The sequence below is a fragment of the Tupaia chinensis genome, unplaced genomic scaffold (genome assembly GCF_000334495.1).
Source record: "Tupaia chinensis unplaced genomic scaffold, TupChi_1.0 Scaffold000532_1, whole genome shotgun sequence".
NCBI lineage: Eukaryota > Metazoa > Chordata > Mammalia > Scandentia > Tupaiidae > Tupaia > Tupaia belangeri.
The window spans coordinates 5,571,776-5,597,884 of NW_006160045.1; the positions used below are offsets into that span (position 1 = coordinate 5,571,776).

Below are 26,109 nucleotides of genomic sequence, written 5' to 3' on the forward strand. Positions count from 1 at the left end.
GAAGGGATTGCGGCGTGACCATCCCCCCTGGGGGGTGATTTCTCACTTTCTGTCTCTCTGTCTCTCTCTGTCTTTCTGGCGAGTGCACGCGCGCTATAGCAAAAACCTCTCCAAAAAAAAAAAAAAAAAGAAAAAGAAAATGAAAAGACACAACCATAGTATATATGTCGGAGGGAAATATATAAAATTTAAAAGTGTTCTAAGGTCCTACAATAGTCATGAAGATCATAAAACAGGTACATGAAAGAAAGTTATACTTTATAATTCTTTAGACAGTTCACCCATGACTTACATACCCTTCACAGTATGTGATATATTTAATAATAAAGCCTTAAAAGCCAATTTAAGGACCTGCAGGTGCTATAGAGGTTAGGGTATTGTACTCCCACATGGTTGACCACAGTTTGAGTCTAGAACCTGGTGGTTTAAAACTCACACTGGGTGCATGTGCATGCATGCCCAAAATCTCAGGAGGAGAAAGGAGAAGGGATTGAAGCATGGGCATCCCCTTTGTCACTTTCCCTCTCATTGTTTCTCTCTGTCTCTGTCCAATGAATGCACGTGCCCTATAGCAAAGCATAATAAATAAATAAATAAATAAATAAATAAATAAATAAATAAATAAATAAATAAATTACTGGGGACCAGCAGGTGGCATGGTGGTTAGGGTGCTGGGCACTCCCACATGGTCAACCATGGACCTGGTGGCTTGCGTTCTCACTTTCCCTCTCTCTCTCTTTCTCTCTGTGTCCCTTTCTAGTCAAATTAGAATAAATGAATGAATAAATAAAATTAAATAATTATTAAAACATTTACTATTCTGTTTAATTTCTGGGTACAAAGCCAGTGTGTAAAGAACTGTTATGTTAATAGATAATCTAGAGATTTAATGATCTCAGAGATTGGGTGTTAAAGAGAAACACTGATCTGTTTTTTTGTTAAATGGAGAATTTTTCTTTTCTTTTTTTGTTTCTTTTTAAATTTTATTTATTATTATCATAATCTTGTTTATATTATATTGAGTCATATATATCTTTACAGTGTATTATATTTCTTTTTCTAGAGCTATAGGACATGTGCACTCCTCGGAAAGACAGAAAGCTAGAGAGACAGAAAGTGAGTGGGGATGGCCACACTACAATCTCTTTCATTCTCCTCTCAGGATCGTGAGCAGCCACGCATGCACACATGCCCTAAATGAGTTTTAAGCCCCTAGGTCTGGGACTTGAACATCTGACTACGTGGGGGTCCAGCGATGTAATCATTGTGCCATCTGCTGGTCCTAAGAAACACTGATTTAAAAAACTGTACACCTTTCTCTCATTTGGAAAGAAAAGATGAGAGCCAGCAGATGGTGTCATGTTTATGTCACTGGACTTCCACATGGTTGACCGTGGTTTGAGTTCTGAACTCAAACTTAAAACTCACACCAGGTTCATGTGTGTGCATGCCCAGAATCTCGAGAGAATGGATGAGAAGGGATTGTAGCGTGGCCATCCTCCTTGGGGAGTGATATCTTGCTTTCTGTCTCTCTGTCTCTCTCTGTTTCTCCAATGAGTGCATGTGCCCTATAGCAAAAAATCTCTCTTGAAAAAAAAAGTGAAAAATGAACAAAAAGCTATATGATTTAGTTTTTAAATACAATACAAAATATTGGTATCAACAAGCTTACCAAATTATATGTGTTTATGTCTATAATGGTATTTAACAACACTAAACATGCGTTGTTGACATATAGTTCAGTGTGACTGGTTCTTTCATTGAAATCAATCACTACAGATGGCAAATACTCAAGAGCCTATAGACCTTGAAATATTAGAATGAGCTACTAGAACACAGGTGTTAGGAGGTACTGCATTGTGTTGGAAAGCAGAAATATTCTCTTATTTGGTGACTTTCAAAAAAGAACATAGTCTGTCAGGGCAGGATAGCTGGCACTACTTAGACATAGAATCATGAAAACATGAGTCCATGGCAGGGGTTGGTAAATGATGGCTCACAGGCCAAATTCTACTCACAGCATGCTTTTCTCCCCCCCTACCCCACCCCCCCCCCGAGGTTTTTGCTATAGGATGTGTGCGCTAAAAAAATACTTTGACTAAGATATAGCCATAACCCTTCGTTTTCATGTTCTCTATAGTGCTTTCACACTGCAATAGCAGAACTGAGTAGGTGACTGTATGGCTTACAAAGCTTTCAATATTTACTATTGGGTTCTTTACAGAAAAAGGTAATGACACATGATCTACAGTAAACAAGTTTTCAGAAAAAGAGGCTAGCAATAGGATCTTTTACAAAAAAAAAAATAGAACGGACAGTTAAGACTATGTCTTGGAAGTGTGGCTGTCCAATAGTCTTTGTCACTAATAAAAATAATCAAAATTATAATAATAGCAGTTAATAAAGTTTTAGCCCTTGGTACATTTCAAGAATTGTTCTAAGGATTTGTTTTGGCTTAATTTATTCTCAAAACAGTCTTAAAATTTTGTTGGCTTTTTTTGAAGTTGATTTATTCTATGAATTAGAGAGGCAGAGACAGACTGAGAAGCAGCATCCCTGGCAGGGTCCTGACAATGCAATCCATCCCTGGCCTGCAGCTAGACCTAGCTCATGGGCATATGAATGCCTCATAGATTCGGGGAGATCTCCAGACTTGATCTGGAACCTCCCCATGTGAGACTGTATTGCAGAACAACTTGCTTTATCACTGCACCACCATCCAGCCCATCAAAAAACCTTATGCAGCTAGCTCTGGTATTGATAATGTGAAAGGACAGGACAGTTCAATGGAGTAAGGATTGTATTTTCAACCATATTCAACAATGTCTATTATTTCTCTCTTTTTTAAACTTTATTTTTACTTATTTCTTCCATGAGAGAGGAAGACAGATAAAGAATTAGAGAGAGAAGAAGGAGAGACACACAGAGAAAAGCATTCCCAACAGAGTCCTCACACCATAATCTTGCTTCCTAGTCTCGAGGTGGCCCAGATCATGGGCACATACACTCATGCCCAGTAGGCAGAGGAGACCTTGCGATGCAAAACCAGGACTTGCCAAACACGGCTCAGTATCATGGTCCACCATGCCTCCACAGCAGGTCTTTTTATTTTTTAATAATTATTTTTTATTTAATATTTATTTATTTATTTATTTATTTATTCTTTTTAATTTGCAAAGAGACAGAAAAAGGGAAAGTGAAAAAAGCTGTCAGGTCCAGGACCTGAACTGTTGTAAGCCACGTGGGAGTCCAGTGTCTTTAACCATCATGCCACCTGCCAGTCCCTGACCTATTTTTTAAATTTTAGCCATCTTAATAGGTGTAAAGTGGTAACTCACTGTGGTTTTAAATTAAAATTCACTGGTGGCTAATGATGTTCAGCACCTTTTCATATGTTTATTAGCCATTTGTATATTCTTTTGAAAAATGTCTAGTCTAGTCATGGAAAAAAAATAAACCTTAACCTGAGCACCTTTTACCTAGGTCCATTTGTGAAGCCACAAACTCAAAATAGATTATTACTATTATTGCTATAATGTGAATGGGCTCACCAGAGAGAGACCAAGAGTGAGAAAGAGAGGGGAAGTGAAAAGTCACCCCCTCCCGGGGTGGAGGATGGCTACACTGCAATCCCTTCTCCATTCTCCTCTCAGGAGTTTGGGCATGCAAGCACATGCTCCTAGCGTGTTTTTCAAGCCACTGGGTCCAGGACTGAAACCGCAGAACCAGCCATGTGGAATCTAACACCTTAACCAACTTGACACTGGCTGGTTCTCAGAATAGATTAATAAAAATGTAAACTTATAAAAATTTTAGAAAGCATTGGAGAGGAACCAGCAGACAGCATAATGGTTATGTCGGTGTACTCCTAGGTAGTTGACTACTGTCCGGGTCCTGAACCTGGTAGTTTAAAACTCATGCCGCATGTGTGTGCATGCGTGCCCAAAATCCTGAGAGGAGAGTAGAGGAGAAGGGATTGTGGTGTGGCCATTCCCTCTAAGGTGATTTCACACTTTCACACTTTTTTCCAGTGACGAAGACAAAAAAAAAAAAAAAGGAAGAAAAATGAGAAAGAAACTTGAACATACAATTCTACAAAGAAAACGTATGAATGCCATATAAGTACATAAAAAGATCAACATCTACTAGATATAAGGAAAATGTTTTAAAATAGTACCACTACCTATCCACTCTAATGGCTAAATTCCAAGGGATGACAACACAATTCTGTGCTGGGGAGGACATGGAATAACTGGAACTTTAACACAGTGTTAACAGGAATGTAAAAATGTTACAAGCACTTTGGAAAACATTCTGACAATTCCTTAACAAGTTAAACAATAGACAAATGACCCAACTGAAATGATCAAAATGTTTGAATAGATACATGCTCCAAGATGACATATAAATGTCAACAACCACATGAAAAAATGTTCAACATCATTAGGTACCAGGGAAATGCAAATCAAAACTACAGTCAGATAATACTTTATACCTACTGGAATTATTGTAATAAAAAAAAAATAAGAACAGATGTTGGTGAGGATTTGGAGAAATCAGAGTCCTCATACACTGCTGGTAGGAATATAAAACAGAGAAGACACTTTGGAAAACAGTCATCAGTTCCTCAAAAGGTTAAAGTCAGGGACCAGCAGATGGCATAACGGTTATATTGCTGGACTCCCATGTAGTCAACCATGGTTCAAATCCTGGGTCTGGTGGCTTAAAACTCATGCTGGGCACATGTGAGTGCGTGCCCAAGATCTTGAGAGGAGAACGGAAGAGGAGAAGGGATTGTGGCATGGCCAACCTCACCTGGAGGGTGATTTCTTGCTTTCTGTCTTTCCAGCAAGCACACACACCCTATAGCAAAAATCTCTCTTAAAAAAAAAAAAAAAAAAGCTAAAGACATATGACCCAGCAATTGTACTCCTAGGTATATTTCCATGAAAACACAAGTATATGCATAAATTTGTATACAATGTTCATAGTAGCACTATTCATAATAGCTAAAAGTGGAAAAAATCATATGCTCATCAATTCTAAATTAAAAAGCAAAGTATGATATAATCATATAATACCTATTCAGCCATGAATAGGAATGAAGTGCTTATATATGCTACCACATGAACGAACCTTGAAAAAACTATGGAAAGTGAAAGAAGTCAGACTCAAAAGGCCACACATTGTATGACTGTGTTTATATATGAAATATATATACTATATGACATGTCCAGAACAGACAAATCCATAGAGACAGAAACTAGATGAGTGGTTTCCATGGGATGTGGGCATGGGCATTTGGGAATAATTACTTATAGATAGCAGGTTTCTTCATAGGTGATGAAATGTTCTGAAAAGGCATTGGTGATGATTGCACAAGTTTGTGAATATCCTAAATACCACAGACTTAAACTTTAAAGAGGGAATCTCATGGTATGTGAGTTACAGTTTAATTTTTACAAAGGTTAAACATTATGGTCCTGAATTTCACTATTAAGAATCTAGCTAGATATGAGGAATTAAAAAATACGTTCATGGGTTGACAGGTGGCATGGTGATTAAGGCACTGGACTCTCACACGGCCAACTGTGGTTCAAGTCCTGGACCTGGTGGCCTGAAAATCACAACAAATAAAAAGATAAATAAATGTAAAAATATATATATATATGTATATATGTTCATACATGCTACAATATGAGTGAGTTCCAGAACCACCATGCTAAGCAAAAGAAAACAACCAAATATGAATACATATTGTATAATTTCACTTATATATAATTTTGAGAAATAAAACTATATAATAGATATTGGGTTGTCAGAAAAGTCATAATGTATTTTTTGTTTTTCTATGCAAAAATGTGTCATGACTTTTTCGACGACCCAATAGTAAGTAGATATCTGGTTTCCTGGAGGTGGATGTGGGAGTAGGACTTGATGCAAACAAGCATAAGGAAACCTTTGGAGGTGCTAGTAAGATTCTAAAAATGGGTAGTGCACCAAGAGGTCCTGGGGGTCTGTCTCTTGCTTCAACAGTGTTTGGACGGAACAGATCCGGGGGACTCTTCTTCCCAGCTTCCGAACACCTTCTAGTCTCTTCTCTAGTCTTCATCTCTGAGACCATCTTCTAGGCCATATCCTGCCTCTGGGACCAGCTGACACCATTCTGTGGTTAGCTCCTTGTTATGGACCAACCATGAACTTCCAGATTCATCAGAACTATTCTACCGAGGTGGAGGCCACTGTGAACCATATGGTCAATCTACAACTGCGGGCCTCTTACACCTACTTCTCACTGGGCTTCTATTTCCACCGTGATGATATGGCTCTGGAGGGCGTGGGCTGTTTCTTCTGCCAGTTGGCCAGGGGACGCAAGGGTGCGGAGCATCTCTTAAAGATGCAAAACCAGCACGGTGGCTGTGCTCTTTTTCAAGAAGTGCAGAAGCCATCTCAGGATGAGTGAGATAAAACCCTGGACGTCCTGGAAGGCGCCCTGGCCCTGGAGAAGACTCTGAACCAGACCTTTTTGGATCTTTATGCTCTGAGTTTTACCCACATGGACCCCCATCTCTGTGACTTCCAGGAGACCCACTTCCTAGATGAGGAGGTGAAAGTCATTAAGAAGATGGGTGACCACTTGACTAACCACCGTAGGCTGGGGGACCCCCAGGCTGGGTGGGTTGAGTATCTCTTTGGAAGTCTCACCCCGAAACTCAAGTAGGGGCCTCCAAAACCCAGCAGCCTGGAGTCCCTCCCTGCATCTCCTGGTAACAGCTTCCAAGCCTCTCCCTCCAGCCACTTGGCAGATTTCTAACCACCCTGGAGCTTTGTTATGCCTTGGACCAAATGGAAAAAAAGCTTTTTGCAGGGAAAAAAAAAAAGATTCTAAAAATATACTGTGGTGTTTCTGAACAACTATAGAAAATGTCTAAAACTCAAAGAACTATACACTTAAAATGATTGAATTTTATGGTATATAAATTATACTTTAATACAGCTGTTAAAAAATTAAATAACCTTATGAGATAGGTAAGGTTACTTTTTTTAAGAGGGTTTCACCATAGTGTGTGTGTGCTCTCCATAGAAAGAGAGAGATGGAGACAGTGAGAAGGAAAGTGAGAAATCACCCCCCAGGGGGATGGCCATGCCACATGAGAAGGGGATGGCCCTTCTCCTCCTGGGATTTTGGGCATGCATGCACACATTCTGGCGTGATTTTCAACCACTGGATCCAGGACTCGAACTATGGCTGGCCATGTCAGAGTCCAGTGATGGAACCAGTATGTTATCTGCTGGCCCCAGGACTCAAATTGTGGTTGGCCATGTGGGAGTCTAGTGATGTAAATGCTAGACCATCTGCTGGCCCCTGAGATAGGTATTATTATTGTGATATCTTTGGGTGTCAACTTGATTGGACTCAAGAATACCTAGAAAAAACATTACTCTGGGTATGTCCGTGGTGGTATTTCCAGAAGGAATTAAGAGAGGAGTCCAAGAAGGCTAGATATGGAAAATCTACCCTCAATAATGCGTGGGCATGATCCAATCAACAAAGAGCCCAGAGAAAATAAATACAGAAAGGTCACCCCTGTAACACAGTGCTTAAGCACTGTGCCTTGAGAACCAGATTCTATATAGCCTACGATGGTTCAAATTCTGGCCCTGTCAGCTTGAAAAAAATGGTGGTTGCATACGCGTACGTTCTCAAGATCCTGACAGGATGGAGAAATGGAGGAAAAAGGATTGTGGCATGACCATGCCCCATGGAGTGGGGGTGGTTGTCTCTCTCTGGGGAGCACATATGCAATACAAATAAAAAGAGCCAGTATACAGAAGACCAATGGGTCCCTTGACTTCGGATATCAGAACTTTGTCTGGTTTCAGACTCCACTTCAAGATTCACAGCAGCAGCCTCTTGAGTTTTTAGGTTTTCAGCCTCTGACTGTGAGTTACATCATAGGCTTCCCAGTATCCAGGCCTTAGGACTTGGACCAGGTCACTTTACCAGAATCTCAGAATCTCCAGCTTACAGACACCCTGCTGTGGGACTTCTCAACTGCCATAATCATGAGGGCTGAAGTGCTTTCTAATGGTTCCCCCCAATTCTGAAGTGTCTATTAAAAAAACAAAACAAAACCCAAAGAACCATTCAATACCTCATATGTAGAGCTCTCTGGGAATGGAACCTCCTTCTACGCTATCTAAAGGCCAGTTAGGCACAGTAGGCTAGTTCTCTATCTTTCCTTCCAAACCCAAATATATATATCACTCCTTCTAGATTACAGAAATGTGTATGTACTTTGTATGTCTAATTATATAATCAAACCCCTACTCAGAGGTTAAATTACTTTAGTTTGTTTGATCTTTTTCCTAGAAAAGCCTCTGCAGCCATGACTAATCTTTTTTCATGCTTATCAACTTGCAGGATTTTGAGTTTTTGGTAACGCAGACATTATAGAAAGTCATAAATACTGCTGAAGCAGCAATTTTTTAGAGGAAAGAAGAAAGAGATGACCAGAGAGTGAAAGCTCATGAAAGAAGGGTTCTTCTTCGGGAACCTGCTTATTTTGCCACTGTCAAAGGAGAAGTGAGTCAAACACTTGACAGGATAGGAGAAACAAAAGCACTTAGGTTTAATTTGATGGTACTGGGATGCCTTCTTTCCTGCAAGTATAGTCAATGCCTCTTCGCTCCTTCGGCAAACAGGGAGTACGACTGCCCAGAACATAATCAGTTGGCATCTAGGGTACTCATAGTTAAATGGCATGTTATTACTCATACACCATCTCAATTTATTACTGAAATACCTATAAATACATAAAAGCAGATTTAAATGTATCTTTTTTTTTTTTGGAGAGTTTTTTTCGCTATATGGTGCGTGCGCTCGCCAGACAGAGAGAGACAGAGAGACAGAAAGTGAGAAACCACCTCCCAAAGGGGATGGCCACGCTGCAATCCCTTCTTCTCCATTCTCCTCTCAGGATCTTGGGCACGCACGCACACGCACCCAGCGTGAGTTTTAAGACACTGGGTCCAGGACGCGAACCGCGGTCAACTACGTGGGAATCCAGCGACATAGCCATTACGCTAACTGCTGGTCCCTAAATGTATATTTTTAAATTAAAAAAAAAAATTACAACTTAAAACAAGGGTTAATACCACAGCCCAGGAAGAGACTATCTACCTTTGTAGAGTACAATGTATAATAAAATACTATGGTGGGTAAGTGCTTGCTTGAAAGTGCTAGAAAGAACTCTTTCCACTATCTGAATCGTGGATCAGAAATGCAAGTCTGGGGACCAGTAGATGGTGTAATGCTTATGTTGCTGCACTCCCACATAGTCAATGCAGTTTGAGTTCTGGACCTGGCAGCTTAAAACTCATGCTGGGCACATGTACATGTGTGCCTAAAATTCTGAGAGGAGAATGGAGGAGAAGGGATTGCAGTGTGGCCATCCCTCCTGGTGGGATGGGAGGGTGATTTCTTGTTTTCTGTCTCTCCAGCGAGCACATGTGCCCTATAACAAAAATCTTTCAAAAATATAAATAAATAAAATCAAGAAATAAAAGACTGGGCTAAGCAGGAATCTATGCAACTGTTTGTGCACTGTGTGGGGCTGGTTTCTGCAGCGGCCAAAGCCAGTCATCTTGGACCCTTGTTCTCCTCAGCCAGTCCAGATTCTTATTTCATGTACACACTGTAATTCCTAAAAAACAACAGGGTGGGGAGGGGATGAAGTGGCAAGTGAGGCACTTCAATGAATATTAATCTAAACAGGGGCCAGAAGGAATGTGATAGGAGCAGGCAGAGATAGGAAGACTCTTGGGTGAGGGAGTGGTACAGTGATAACACAGCTGGACCCACATGGGCAGAGTCCTGGGTTCATGCCCTGAGATCTCCCTGAGCATGCTAGACACATGCATGCATTCATGTGAGCTGGGCTGACTGAGGCTGGGGGCAGATAATGACATGAGGACCCTGTTGAGTGGTCAGTTTTTCTGTGTTTCTTTCTCCCTCATAGAAGAAATACATTAATAAACTTTAGAGAGAAAGAGAGAGATGATGATGAATCTTGGCAGAAGTACATTCCACGGTGTTTAGTTCCCAATATACTTTATCTGTTTTATGTACCAAAGAAGCAAGATAGGAGATGTCATTTTAGTCCAAAAGCTCTGAGTAAAAGAAAATACACTGGACTATGAGAACTGGCTATAGAATGAGCACATCGACCTAGAGTCCAGATATAGATACAATGAGGGAATTCAAGAGCAATGGGCCAAGGACAAATATGTCCACTGGGCAACGCTAATATTTTCTAAGTGAAATTGAGGAAAAGGCAAAGATATCTGCTGTCACTAGTCTTATTCAAAGTGCCAGCTAGTACAGTAAGTCAAGAAAAGGAAATAATAAGATATAGGTTAGAAAGGAAGAAATAAACAGGTCTTATGTATAGGTGACATGACTGTCCATGTATTAAATTCCAAGGAATTTATAAAATGTTACTGGATATAAATTCAACACACAAAATTAATCATGTATCTATATACTAGCAAGAAACACGTGAAAACCAAAATTAAAGACACAATATCACTTAATATGACTTAAGTATAAATCTATAGCTACTTAGGTATAAATCTAAAAAATAAATATCTAAATAAGTGTATGCATGCATCATGTTCATATATTTGCAGACTTAATATAGTAAGATGGTAAGCTCTCCTTAAATTAATCTGTAGGTTAAATAATTCTTATCAAAAGTCCAGCAAGTTTTGTAGATATAGATGAGATTATTTTAAAATTTGTATGGGAAGATAAAACAAGTCCAATGCCTTAACCACCATACCACCTGCTAGCTCCATCTATTGCAAAACAACATGGAACAGCTAACATATTTTGAAAAGGAACTAAATTAGAGGATTCACATCATCTGATTTCAAGTGTTTCTATAGCAGTATAATAACCAAGACCAGAAGTAGCAAGCTCTAGTTCTCTTGCTAATTCTGAACATGTTAGCATGATCATTTATCATATTTCCCCTTCATTCTCATGTTTCCACTGCACCATAGGAAAGATGGTGTAGAAATACTGCAGGAAGGGGTATAAAAGCATTATGGATGGCAAATAGATGTTCCGGTTACCTACTATCAGTAAGAAACCACATCAAAATGTAGTGGCATAAAATAACAACCACTTTTTTTTTTTTTTTGAGAAGTTTTTGCTATAGGGCATGTGTGTGTGCCAGGAAGACAGAAAGCAAAAAATCACCCCTCCAGGGGGATGGCCACACTGCAATCCCTTCTCCTTCATTCCCCTCTCAGGATCTTGCACAGGCTCACACACGTGCCCGGCATGAATTAAAGCCACTGGGTCCGGGACTCAAACCATGGTCAAGTACATGGGAGTCCAGTGACATAGCCATTACACCAACTGCTGGTTCCATTAACAACTACTTTTTTATGCTTATCTATTTTTTTGGTGAGAAATTCATTGAAGGTACAGCAAGGATATCTCTTCCAGCTCTGTAATTTCTGAGGCCTCAGCTGGGATGACCTGAAAGGCTAGAGATGTTTCCAACTCATTGGAAACTGGAATAAGCTGAAAGATCTAATTCCAAGATGACTTCTTCACTTTCCTGTCTGTCACCTGAGCTAGGGTGGCTGAAAACTGGCCTCAAGCAGAGACCGCCAACCAGAATGCTTAAGTGGCATCTCCATATAGCTTCTCAAAATATGGTAGCTAGATTCTGAGAGGGGGTACCCCAAGAATAAGCTTCAAGAGAGCCAAATGTTGCAAGGGACCCAGGCAATAGCTGTAAGGGACCCTAGCCTTGGAAGTCACACTAACTCTCTGCTACTTTCTAATGGTTGTCAGTAACTCATGCAGGGAAACCCAGGTTTAAGGGGAGGGAAGTTAGATGCTACTTCTTGATGGAGAAATGATAATGACACATTACAGAGATATGTGAGATGGGAGGCACCGTTATGGGCATCTTTGAAAAATATAAAGTATCACAATGGTAAAGGCCAAAAAAATGAACAATGTTTTCATTTAAAACACTTTCAAACCCTCTAATAAAGCATTTTTCCTGTATCCAGGAATTACGTTATAGACCCAGAGACCCTGTAAGATCTTTCACTCAAACTGTAAGTTTTCATTATTCACATGGAGGTTTCTACTTGCACACACAATTTTCTAATGTATTTTTTAAGAATTATCTTTTTAATTTATTTATCATCATTATTATTTTTAAATTTGCTACAGGGCATATGTGTTTACTAGAGAGGCAGAGAGAGACAGAGAGAAAGAGAGAGAGAGCAAAAGTCATCAGGTCTGAGATTCAACCTGTAGTCAGCCATGTGGGAGACCAGTGTCTTAACCACCTCACCACTGCTGGCTCCATCTAATGCGTCTTTTACATGCTCCCTTCCAGGTGTTCAAAAGGCTAACCTAGCAAGACTTTCACATTCATTTCCCTAGTCCCATTTTCTGGTGGCCGATGTCATACCATGGAGGTCCCCTTGTCCTTAGTATTTTCTCCAGAGTCTTTTTAGGATGTAGGTATACCATTATTATATTTATTTCAATTTGCTGGAAGTTTTGTCTTAAAAAAAAAAACAAAAAAACAACCAGTTATCTTGGCAATATTAGATACTACATCTGTCACCTAAAATTGATGGTTAGTTAAGAACAAAGCTTTGTAAGAGCAAGCACTGAGCTAAGATTGGGGTGGCCATGGTGCCAATGGTGGCAAGAGAACATTAAGAAGGTAAAGAAGGCTGGGGCCAGCAAGTGGCATGGTGGTTAAAGGCTCTGGACTCCCACATGGCCGACCACAGTTCAAGTCTCAGACCTGGTGGCTTGCTTTCTCACTTCCTCTCTCTCTCTTTGTCTCTCTCTGATCAAGCTGGAAGATGATACTGATAATAATAGTAAAATTAAATAAAATAAATCTTAAAAAAAAAAGGCGGCTACAAAAACTGGATAGAGGACCAATGTAACAAAGACTATTCTAACAAGTATAAATGAACTCTTTATATGCCACAAAGCAATTTTTCATGCATGATTTCACTGATTACTAATTATAACTGTGCAGTTTGTTATTTTGATTATGTACACGTAGACTCCAGTGTTCCAAAAGGCTATGTGATTTGCCCAAAGTGTCACAGCCAGTCAGTGGAGGAGCTTCAGAATTCGGCATCTGCTTCCTGAACCTATCCTCTTCTCAGCCCAGTTCACTGCCTCGATAAACCTCACCTATCTACGGTTTTGCTTTAGATTAGGTCTGTGCACTTTGTTAACTTCCCACAGTGCAACTAAAACATTGCCAATCAATTTCAATTGCCCCTAATACACTCTGAACCCACTGAGTATAAACATCCCAGCAGCCTGGCATTACCTCCCACTACCAGGAACCCACATGCAAAACCAAATTCAGCACTTAACTGGGAAAAAAAAAAAAAACACAACACAAAGTGTTGGAAGAATGTGAAGCCAATGAATCTGCCAGCATGGTTGTTTCACATAGAAAACCCAGAATCCAGCAAATAAATAGCAGACTACTGTTGCTACCAGCTGTGTTTCCATTTAAGACACCATTTGTGGAAAATATTTATTACGGTCTCCCATTTTCTCTGAGCAGAATCAAAGAAAATTGAGAAATGCCAAATTACATTGTCTTCAGAAATCCTGTCATAGAGTAACTCAGCTCTCACGAGCTAGTCTCTGAAGACATTATTGATGTTCTACCAACTTGATGGAGTAATATAATTTGCTAGCAGGAAAAAAGGCCGGCAAACAGAATTGTGTTCATTACAGCAATATCTTTACAATGCCTTTTTCGGTTTTCATTACTTTTCAAGATCACAAGTCGTCACAGGGCAGAACTGTCACCTTGCTATATGCCCTGGCTATTTTAGTACTTTACAGTGGGAAGTAGATTTTTAGCACTTGTGCAAATCACAGCTATTCTTGCTAGTAGGGCTCATTGATGTTGCTAGGAAAAGAACTCTATCTTCCTTCCTCTGAGGGTCTATGTGCCTGGCATTTATATGCAGCTCCAATGACTTACACTCCCAAGTTCCTACAGGGGCAGGTTTTTCTAGCATTAATTCATCAAGCCCCTACTGCTGGGCCAATTCACAACAACATTTTGAAATAAGTATCATTTGTCTTTATTCCCTTTCATCTCTCTCATTTCCCAGTAGCTTTTCTCTTTCACTTGGGCTGAAGGACTTGTCAATCACCTTCTTAGTGGTGCCTCATAAATGCTGCCTTTCCTAGACCACCTTTCCCCAAAAGTTCGCTCTTTACCCAGTCAAAACTTTGAAGTTTCTTTTACAGAAGTTGGATTTCATCAAGGTGTTTTAAAAAAGGTAATCTTGGGAACCAGCAGTTAGCGTAATGGCTATGTCGCTGGACTCCCACGTAGTCAACCGCGGTTCGCGTCCCGGACCGGTGGCTTAAACTCATGCCAGGCGCATGTGCGTGCGTGCCCAGGATCCCGAGAGGAGAATGGAGGAGAAGGGATTGTGGCGTGACCATCCCCCCGGGGGGTGATTTCTCGCTTTCTGTCTCTATGTCTCTCTCTGTCTCTATGTCTCTCTCTCAGGCCAATGCAAGGTGCACAGAGGAGTTAGAAACCACCTGACCAGACTCCACCATGATGGACAGGGAGAGAAGGGTGTCTAGGGCACCTGTAGGCATTTCTTCCACTTCCTCAGCTCTTGGTATTTGGAGATATTTACACTGAGAGCTTTGTAGTCTGCATTCTTCTGCTTCTACTAAGCTTTCTCCTGGCTGGAGAGGCCAGATGATATTCATGGCCCATGCCTACTAGTGTAAATGAGTGCAGGGTGCTTTGCTTACAGTTAGTAAAATGAACCGTAGTCTGTTTAAAGCTAAAAGGAACTGGAGATCGCCATCCTCAACTCTGTCCATTTAAAAATGATCACATAGCTTAGAAAAGTGTCCCAGATCCACCTGAGCCATACAGCAAGCTCTGAGCCCTCAGGCTTGGGTGGTATACAAATGGTGATTAAAAACCGTTTGCTAGAGTAAAAAGTGTTTGCTAAACTAGTAGCTAGATTCCTGACATCTGAGCTCTTCTCATTTTAACCCCTTATGATTTTAGCTCCTTACTAGTTCCCATCCTTACTTTTACTCTCTAGTGGGAAATAATTTGGGGCTACACCAGAGTCCAGAGGAGGACCTCCCACTGAATTAGGGGACAGGCCAGTTTCCTCACGTTATTTGTGACCCAGCTATCTTTCATAGCTAACACAGATTTCAGAAACCGGGCCAATTCTTTCACTCTTCTGGTTGAAGACTGGGAGTAGGGAACTGAGAGGCTGGTTCTCAGAATCGTGTCTGCAGTTTCTTAATCATGGAATAGTTCTTATTTATTTATTTTTTGCTATAGGGTTTTTGCTATAGGGGGCATGAGCTCGCCAGAAAGACAGAGAGAGACAGAGAGAGAGAAAGTGAGAAATCACCCCCCAGGGGGGATGGCCACGTCGCAATCCCTTCTCCTCCATTCTCCTCTCGGGATCTTGGGCACGCACGCACATGCACCCGGCATGAGTTTAAGCCACCGGTCCGGGACTCGAACCGTGGTCTACTACATGGGAGTCCAGCGACATAGCCATTACGCTAACTGCTGGTCCCAATTATGGAATAGTTCTTAAAGGTGAGGTCAAGAGATCTGCTTGAAATATAGCACTAGGAGCTACTGGAGTTCAGAATGTTTGCAGATAAGCCCACTTAATAAAATGTAAGTATAACAAGGTGCCCTGTGTCATTAGGTGTAGCTTATGACAAGGTGACATCTCCTAGGACTTGTGGGCCTATTAGAATATAAATAAATCCTTTAGAAATATTTTCATAAGCAGCTTCCTAATGAGGCAAATGTCATTCCTCCTCCCTTGTAAATGAAAAGCTGTTGAACAAAGTAATGAGACCTTTCCGATCAAACTGGCAGCATAGGAATAGCCCCAGAACCCTATGCATTTTAGCACAAATTTGAGATCATTACCACTCTCCAACTACGAGTTACGGCAAGAAAAACATTCCAGTTTAAAAAAAAAATAAAAGTTTCGACCAGTGAAACTAGATTACTTAATTTGATGGAAAGACTAAGTGATTGGGTAATGCAAACAGAGGATGATCCTAAATCCTGTATGTTGGTCTAGAATATTATTTGTATTAACATTGAAGTGTATAATCTGTGTCTTGGAAATTTTTTTCAGACTTAATACTGGTACCATAGTCTAAAGAAAAGACAGTTCATAAGCTCTATATTTTCCCTATTCCCACCATTTTCTAATTCCCCTCAACACTGACAGCTGACTTTTTTTAAAGGTTTTTGCCATAGGGTGTGTGATCTCGACGGAGTGAGACAGAGACAGTAAGAGTTAAAATAAGAGATCCCCTCCTCCAGGAAGATGGCCATGCCATAATCTCTTCTCCTTCATTCTCCTTCTAGGATTTTGGCCCCAGGGCAGGTGCCACCATACCCCTCTCCTCCTAGGATTTTGGGCATGCAAACAGAGCCAGCATGATTTTCAAGTCACCAGGTCTGGGACTCAAACTGTGGTCGAACACATGGGAGTCCAGTGCCTTAACCATTATGCTACCTGCTGGTCCCAGGTGACTTTTTAGCTAATCTCAAACTGTTGCTGCTACAAGGATGGTCTACAGATTGATGAACTTCCCTGCTTAGGGGTTTGGGCTTTCTGGCTGGAAGACATAGCTAGCTACTTTGATTAAAGAAAACTCTCATTTTCACTCTGCCATACACTGTGGGAGAGACACATTCATTTACCTATTTGTTCACTCATTCGTTTTTTTTTTCATTCATTCATCTTGCATTCTCATTACACATTCAACATTTACTGAGCACCTGCTATATGCCACGCATTATAAAGATAAAGCAAGAAAGAAGGCAGATTATATAGTTTCTGTCCTCATAAAGCTTATGTCACTACGGAAGGGCTAGTCAGTATTAGGTAGGCTTCGATAAGTGCCTATTGCAAGAAGATCTACTCTACCATGGAGGATCAGGAATGACTTCCTGGAAGAGGAGACATTTTAATTGGGAGCTGATAGATGAGTCAAAATTAGACCGCTGAAGAATATTCTGGGAAGAAGGAACAATAGGTGCAAAGGTTCTGAGGATTAGAATAAAGATAAGAATTCAAAAAACTGATAAAAAAAAAAAAGTCTGGAGTGTTCTGAGTATACAACAAGTATTAAATATTAGGTCATTGGGAAGGTCATGCTATCTTTTTCTATGAAAAAATGGGTCATGACTTTCCCAATGACCCAATAGATAATATTCACTTGCAGAAGCAAATGAATGGTGTGCTGACTATTTGCTAGATTGGCTCAATCAACCCTGGTGGTAAATGTGGCAACACAAATTAGAGTACCCTCTTATCAACCTGTTCATCCACTAGGTCCCCATAGACAAGGTCAGCAAAGTTCTTTAAGGACAGGATCTGAGTCTTTTCTTTTTTTTCTTTTTTTGGAGAGGTTTTTGCTATAGGGTTTGTGCGCTTGCCAGAGAGACAGAGAGACAGAAAGTGAGAAACCACCCCCACCCCCACCCTCCAGGGAGGACGGCCACACCGCAATCCCTTCTCCTCAGTTATCCTCTCGGGATCTTGGGCATGCATGCACACACACCTGGCGTGAGTTTAGGCTGCCGGGTCCGGGACTCGAACCGTGGTCGAACACATGGGAGTCCAGCGACATAGCCATTATGCTAACTGCTGGTCCCAGGATCTGAGTCTTAAGGGGGCTTGTACTTTCTATGATCTTGCTCCAAACTAGACATCCAGTCAGCATCCAATAAATGTAAATGCTTTCAGGAAATGAAGAGAAAGTCACAATTACATAATTAAAGAAAGGTTTTTTTCCTTTTTATAGAGGGCAGCTTAACTTTTAAAACAGAAATAGCAATAAAGAAGTTGTATTGGGAGAAGAGTGTAATCTGATTCTTTGTCACCATCACCTGAACTTTGGGAAAGACAGTTTGCTATGGTTTAGATAATGGTTTGTCCCCCAAAGGTTCCTACTTTTAAATTTGGTCTCAGGTGTAGTGGCATTGGAAGGTGGAGCCTAGGGGGTGGTAAATGGATCACAGAGCTTAAGAGGTAAGGCCTAGTAGGAAGCAACGGAATCATGGCGGCATCACTCTCATGAATGGATTAACGACGTCTCATGAGACCCCCGTGAGTTCTAGCTGTCATGAGAAGTGGGTTGTTACAACAAGAAGACAGCTGCCACCAGGTCTCTCTGTATGCACCCACCACCTTCTGTCAGCCATGTTGTGATGTCAGCTGCCCTGACACCAGCCCTATGCCTTTGGACTTTCCAGCCCCCAGAACCACGTATAAACTAAATCTATCTCTTTAGAAATCACTCAGTCTCAGGTATTTCTGTCATCAGTGCAACAGTGGACTAAGACATGGTTGAACATCTTGAGACTTAGCTGCAAGGGCCACATTTGGATCCAGGACTTTGGAAGGCCCTCTGTTTCATCTAATTATCAAGCCCATTAATTTCCACTATGAAATAAACGAAGTATGTGCTTAATCCATTCCATATTCATGAGCAAACTGCATCTTTAATTTGAAAAGTATCACATCTACCTGAAAATCCCAGAGAAAATAAAAGGAGGCAATACAAATGATTCCTTTTTGTAATTATGAATGTGAATTTGGTCTCTGTCATATTAAATGAAGCATGGGAGGCAGGAAGAAGGGAGGAGGCTGAGGTGAAACGAATCACCCAGGCTGTGTCTTCCGCAAGTCATGCCACGAAACTTTCATCCCTATGAGATAAGCAGTTCTTCCCTGGGATTTAAGAACTCAGTCATTTCTTCAAACTGGCCACTTTCTTCCTCATCTACAAGGGACATCTTTATACTAAACTATCTGGGGCGTTTTGCAGAGAATGAAATCAATTGAGGAAAAGAGAGGCTGTTATTTCACCTAGGAAAAGAGGTCTGGCAAGCACAGCAAGAATCTTTCCAAATCCTTCTTGGGCACCAAAGAAATACTTGCAACTCACAGTAATGCAATGGATTGGTTTAGCCTCCTAACTCCTAGAGAACCAACTGTAAAATAGCATATGGAAACGGCAGGAGGCCAAACTCAGGGCATTGTGACACCGTACCTCTGTTGGTAACCAAGCTTTATGTGCTGTCTGTGTTTTTCTTGAGTAGGGCTGCAGAGCAGGGCTCTGCCAGATGGATTATCATTTTCTGTAGTTAATGAGTTTATCTCTCTCTTAGGAAAGAACTGGAGGTGGGAGGTGGGAGGTGGGAAAGAGACAGACAAAACTTACATAGGCTCACATGAGCATCAGTGGGCAGTTGTTCTATAAAAATTCGATTTATTGAACAGAAGTTCTGGTCTTTTTTTTTTTTTTAGCTTCCAGCCATGTTGCTTCTGATACCCAGAGGTCGCATGTGTTCAGAATCCACTGTAGACGCTCCGGTTGAGTAGCCTTCTGCAGGACAGACCTCCTCCCCTTCCCTTTATCGTTGTCTTTCAACCCTTCCTTCTCTCTTATTTCTCCCTCTAGAATTGCTGCCTGGCTCCCTTTTCTCTGAACCACTTCTTCCCCTCATTGTCAGTTTTCCTCTTATTCTCTTTGGTTAGTTATTTTCTCATGTCAGGTCCAATGACATAGAATCACCTGATTATATTGTTTTAAACATATTCCAAGTGTAAACATGCATGCATGCATGTCAGGATCAGCAGTTCACTCCCATGTAGTCGACCGCAGTTTGAGTCCCGGACCTGGTGGCTTAAACTCACGACAGGCACGTGTCCGTGCATGCTTAGGATCCTGAGAGGAGAATGGAGGAGAAGGGATTGTGGTGTGGCCATCCCCCTGTGGGGTGATATCTCGCTTTAATAAAAAAAAAAATGCATGCAGATGTATCAGTATCATATGTACTTTTCTTCTAAAGACTGTTTGATGAAATTCTATTTATTTTATCTTTTTTGGCTTGTTCTCAAATACAGATAAGAGTGATGACTACTACTAAGGAGCTTCATGATTAAATGTGTGGCAGACACATATTCATTCCTCCAAGGGAATTTACTGAGTACCCACGGTCAGCCAGTGCACACTGTTCTAGGTGCTGGGTACTGCTTTAGATGAGCATTAATCTCTATTTCTCCTCACAAAATTATCGTCTTCATTTTACAGAAAAGAAAGTAGCAATGTACAGAGGTTAAATAGTTGGGCTAAGTCACATAACCAGTACACTGCAAAACTGGTGTGTGTCTAACTCATCATCTTTTTAGCATGCTAATGCTCTTAACAGATAGGGATGCTCTGTGTAATCAGATTTTGTAAATTAGCCTGCCTAATTCTTCATGCCACAGTAGATCCACAAAACAAAATTTGTTAATGATGACAGACAGTGAGTGAGATCCCAATCACTTTGAGAACAAGTCAAGAGAATATATTTCTGTCCCTCTTTAACTTCTCAGTAAGCACAAAAATTTGACATTCCATTTGTTTGTTCTTTGGGGGGGTATCCAGCTAATGGGGAGCAGAGAGAGGCTTTAAAATATCTTTAAGCCAGGACTTCAATATTATCTATTTTAGTAAACAGATAAAGCTGTGTATAGTTAACACATGGCTTCTTTATGAACAGTGGCCCTAATAACAGTTCGGGGTACTGTAGTGTTCTGAAGGGCTTGGGTGCAAATAGGGAAGGTCATGGGGGAAGAGGTCAAAGGGCAAAGACAGTGAAGGTCTCTCAGGATTCCATGCTGGCTTAGTTCTTCCATCTCAATTATAAAGCACTGCATTCGAAGTAATATTCTCTGATAAAAGATTCAAGTTTCAGAAGAGTTAGTTGCCTCATGCCTACACTGCTTTTCTAGCCAGAAAGCATCTCCTATCTAAAGTCCCACTTGCATGATCAGGGTGGACAGACACAGACAGCACTAAATCGGCCAGGCATTCCACACCAAGCTCAGAAGGGGAGTGAAAATGGTTGTAGCAGCCTGCTCCCCACTGGCAAGGCTTCATTTGCTTCCCGGCTCTCTCGGTTCACCATGCTGTCACCCTGTAATGAACGTCACCCGGAGGCCTACATCTCATTTCGCCCCTCAGCAAGCAGTTTACCGCTGCATTTTCCTCTAAACAGGCCCCTTTTAACATCTAGGAGACACATCTATCGATCTCTGTCCTTCCTGCCTGCCAAGTGTCCTCCACATCTCTCACCCCTGCCTGCCCAGGGCTTTTCACACCTCTTACCCCAGTTCTGCCTGTAATCTCTGCGCCTCCCACCTCCACCCTGCCCAGGGCCCTCCACGCACTCACCCTCGCTCTGTTCAGTGTCCTCTACACCTCTCACCCCTGCCTGTCCAGGGCTCTCCATACCTTTCACGCCAGTCTGCCTTAGTAACCCCTTACCCCAGGGCCCTCCACACACTCACCCTCACCCTGTTCAGGGACCGCCACACCTCTTCCCTTCTATACAGATACTGTCTGCAGTGACAGCCCACACAGCTTATGATGACTCCTAACCCTGGCCCATAAACCCACATGGCCCACAAGCAGGTCCATGCCCTCTTCTCTCTTTTATAATTACATAGAATTTTATTCCTACAGATACATTTTGTCCTAAAGTATGCATTGTTTGAGTATGACAGTATTAGCCTAGTTTTCTTCTGGTTAATGTTGTGTTGGTTCATCGATTTCTTTTTCATTATTTTTAGCCACTTGGTATGATTTTCTTCTTAAGCAGCATGTAACTGGATTTTTAAAAATCTATTTGATGGGGCTAGCAGGTGGCATGGTGTTTGGGGTGCTGAACTCCCACATGGCCAACCACAGTTCAAATCCTAGGCCTGGTGGCTTGCTTTCTCACACTCTCTGCCTGGTCAAATTTAAAATAATAATACACACTCTCTGCCTGGTCAAATTTAAAATAATAATAATAATAATAAATAAAAATAAATAAACTAATTCTTAAAAAATCTATTAGATAATCTGTCTTTTAATATTTAAATGTAATCTTATTCCACTTGCATTTATGGTGGTATGTGTGGATTTAAACCTTACTCGCTATTTTTACATGGAATTTATTTTTACCTTGTCTGTTAAACATGGGAAAAGTATTTTTATAGTCATTAGTGAATTATAGTTCCTGACACTTCAGTAATTTCTGTATTTGCCACTGTTAAATCGTACAACTTCTATCTAGATTTACTTTTCTTCTTCTAATACACATTCTTTAACAATTCTTATAGCAAGATCTTTGCACTTCTTAAAATAGCTTAATTTCATTCTCACTTTTGACAGACAGTTTAGCTACAGAGTTCTTGCTTGATACTTATTTTCTTCAGCACACTGAAGATATTATTTCACATGTTCTGGCACCAATGGCTGTTGATGAGCTATGTCCTGTTGATCAAATTTAAGCCAGGCTTTAAGATTCTCTGTTCTTGATGTTCTGAAGTTCCACTATAGTGTGTGCATGCTTAGATTTCTTTTATTGATTCTACGCAGTACTTGTGAGTACGCTTTGAATTTGAATGTCTTTTTTAAAATTCTGGCAACTTTAAAATGTGCTGGTCATTTGTTCTAGTCTTCTGTTTAGAAACTCTTTTTAGGAGTTTATTAGATGGTCTGTCATAAACTATCTATATGCATCTTAGCTTTTTAGATAATTTTTTAAAATTTCTTTTTCTCTCTGGGGTGCATTTTGGGTAAATTTTTCAACACTATTATTTCTTTTTTAGAGAGATTTTTTCCTATAGGGTATGTACACTCACCACTGAGCAGAGAGACAGAAAGTGAGAAATCATCTTACAGGGGGATGGCCAAGCCACAATCCCTCCTCCTCCATTCTTCTCTTGGGATTTTGGGCATGCATGCACACACTTCTGGAGGGATTTTTAAGCTGCTGGGTCCAGGACATGAACCATAGTCAACCATGTGGAAGTCCAGTGCCTTAGCTACTACACTACTGGCTGACCCCACAACACTATTGTTTAATGCAATATATCTCCATTTTTAAAATTTCAATGAGAATAGTTTTCATTTCTTAGATTTCTAATTTGTTCTGTACCAATTCTCCTATTCCTGTTTATGTTTACTCTCCACTCCAGTGAATATTATTTCTTCTTTTTAAGGATTTAAAATATAAATAAAACATTTATAATTTTACTGCCATAGGGACTGAATTTATCTTCTGATTGTGAATTTCATTGGTTCTCTTTTTTGATATTCTATTTCTACATGTGTTTTGGAATTTCAGTGTGCAAGCTTGTTTTCAGCAGGTCTCTCTCATCTCTCTCTGTCCATGTATTTATTTACACCTATCCCCACAAGTACCAGATCATCTTGAGCCATATCTGAAATTATAGTGCAGGGATCCTACCCTTAGTGATAGGGATATTGCAGATCTACTCCCTGAGCCAGCAGGTGGGTTGGTTCTGGTCCTGGTCAGTTCCTGTGTCTGGGATCCTATATCTCCATAGACACCCTAGCTTCGTTTAAGCCATTGTTCTAGGCATTGGTCAGCTATCACTTTTACCAGCTTCCTTTGATAAGTGAGAATGGCCTCTCTCATTCATAACCAGCCCTGGTTTTAGCAGTGAGCCTGACTCTACTTCTCATTTCATAGAGGACCTATCTGGCCTCAATGACATTGCAAGAGCTAAATTATGTTTTATACCAGAGTTAGGCAGCCAGTGACTTTGGCTCCATTCCTACTTTGCATTTCTCTTCTGATCTCCAGAGATACTTATCTCATTTTGAGACTGGCTATGTCTTCTTAATTTCTCATTGCTATATATTCTCTCATGGCTTAAAGAATGATCTAACAGTGTTGTCCCCAACCTCGATAACGTTATCTCATGCCATTGGCCCATGTGTTCCTTTGGTGTCTCCTCAGTTCTCTAGTCAACCAAGATTTCTACAACTCAGGACCAGATGCACTTCTGGAGGGAAAAAGCCAATTTCTCAATCTCCTGTGCTCCCCCCTCTCTGAAAATATTATTCTCAGCCTTTACATTTCAGCTTGAATATCACTTATCAGAACGTACTTTTCTGATTGCTATATCTTAGTTGCCTTGGCTCCCAAGGATTTATTATACTATCCAATTAACTTTCTTCAGAGTGAAATTCAGTCGGTCACAAGATCACCAAAACAGCAGCCCAAAGGGCCATATTTGTGTCTTTCTGGCAAAAATTAAGTCCATGGTTGACACTGACAATAGTGTTATCTACAAAAATAAAGGGTAAGAACATACATAGGCATGGGCCAATGTGAAAGGAAGCATACTTCTTGGACGGGAAGTATGATTTTCTTCTGAGTACTTAGATGAGAGAATTATCTGATTCTTAAGACATTACGTATAATAATAAAAAATTCTGGGACCAGCAGTTAGCGTAATGGCTATGTTGCTGAACTCCCACATAGCTGACCGCAGTTCGAGTCCTGGATCTGGCGCATGTGCATGCGTGCCCAAGATCCTGAGAGGAGACTGGAGGAGAAGGGATTGCAGCATGGCCATACCCCTGGGAGGTGATTTCTCACTTTCTATCTCTCTGTCTCTCTCTGTCTTTCTGGCGAGTGCACGCGCCCTATAGCAAAAAAAAAAAAAAAAAAAAAATCTGTTGGTTCAGTATTTTATTAAAAGAAACCATATTAGTTAGGACTAACATCTAAAATAATGGACAATTTAAATTCTATATTCTCTTGGTAAAACAGGAATGAATTTCTTATAAACCCTTATGAGGTCAGCTCATAGGGCACAATGCTGCTACCACTGTGCCACTGCCTGGTCCTGAAAACTTTGTTCTTAAAGATTAGAATATGTAAATGTAAGAAAAGAGAAAGTTTTTGTTTTTTCTTGACCGTATAATAACAGAGTAATAGTACAAGTAACAGCTTACAGAATGCTGCCAAATTCAGACTCTGCCCAGACCTACTTAAATAAACAGTAAGGAACTGTATATGAGTAACTCTGTTTATTTGGGATAGCATGCTTAAAGGTGGCATGAATGGGCTAGCATTTCTCCTATAATTTAATATACATTCACCATTTTTTCTTAGGAAACTTTTTTTTTCTTTCAACAGACAATGGAAACATGAATATTACCTCACACCCTCTCTAAATTATCATAAATTCAAAACCAGTGAAGCCAGATCAATGAAATTTGAAATTTGGTATGCACAAAACTCTGGCACATTCTGATGTGAATTTGGAAGACAGTGTTATGTAGTCACACTCCACCCTCAAAGCCATAGTTGCTGCATCTGCAGTTAGTTCTTTTTTTTTTTTTTTTTTTTTAGAGGTTTTTGCTATAGGGTGCTGGGCTCACCAGAAAGACAGAGAGAGACAGAGAGACAGAAAGAGAGAGAAATCACCCCCCAGGGGTCCTAACTGCTGGTCCCTGCAGTTAGTTCTTTTATACAACTAAATCATTGCTCCATGTTACTATTTTCAAACATGTAGCAAATATTTGCAAAACAAGGAGTCCTAGCATTGCTTTCTTTTTTTCACCCTCTCTGCAGAAAGCATCACAATTCTTATTAGTCTGTCCAAAATGAAAGGCCATGATATAAGGTGGAAAGACCCCCAAGAAATAATGATGAATTTGGAAGGCCAGGAGGAGACAGAACTATACTAGCTAAAACACTCAAAAATCAGGCAACAAAGGAATTGCTTCTTTGGTAGTATAGGAGGTTTTCAAAACACTACAAGAAATTTTCTACTCAAATTCCAAACTGCAGGATACGAAGTAGGAGATTTGACGTCTATTTTCCTTTGAACAGGACTTCACATCGGTATTAGAAATGGCCAATCCAAAGAGGTTTCAGGTTCATGGTAAATGCCCCCTACTGGCAGGTTTTCAAAACTGTGTAAGAGGGGACAAACAGTTAGCGTAATGGCTATGTCGCTGGACTCCCATGTAGTTGACCGCGGTTCAAGTCCCGGACCTGGTGGCTTAAAACTCACGCTGGGTGCATGTGCGTGCGTGCCCAAGATCCCAAGAGGAAAATGGAGAAGTTATTGCGGTGTGGCCATCCCCCTTGGGGGATGATTTCTTGCTTTTTGTCTTTCTGG

General features: G+C 40.6%; 1 protein-coding gene and 1 pseudogene across 1 annotated transcript in view; one reads left to right on the forward strand and one right to left on the reverse strand.

Moving 5' to 3' along the window:
* SMYD3 (SET and MYND domain containing 3) overlaps positions 1 to 26,109 on the reverse strand; it is an 822,936-nt gene that overhangs the window by 26,649 nt on the left and 770,178 nt on the right. The window lies entirely within an intron of this gene.
* Positions 6,197 to 6,721, forward strand: LOC102473191 (ferritin light chain pseudogene; annotated as a pseudogene).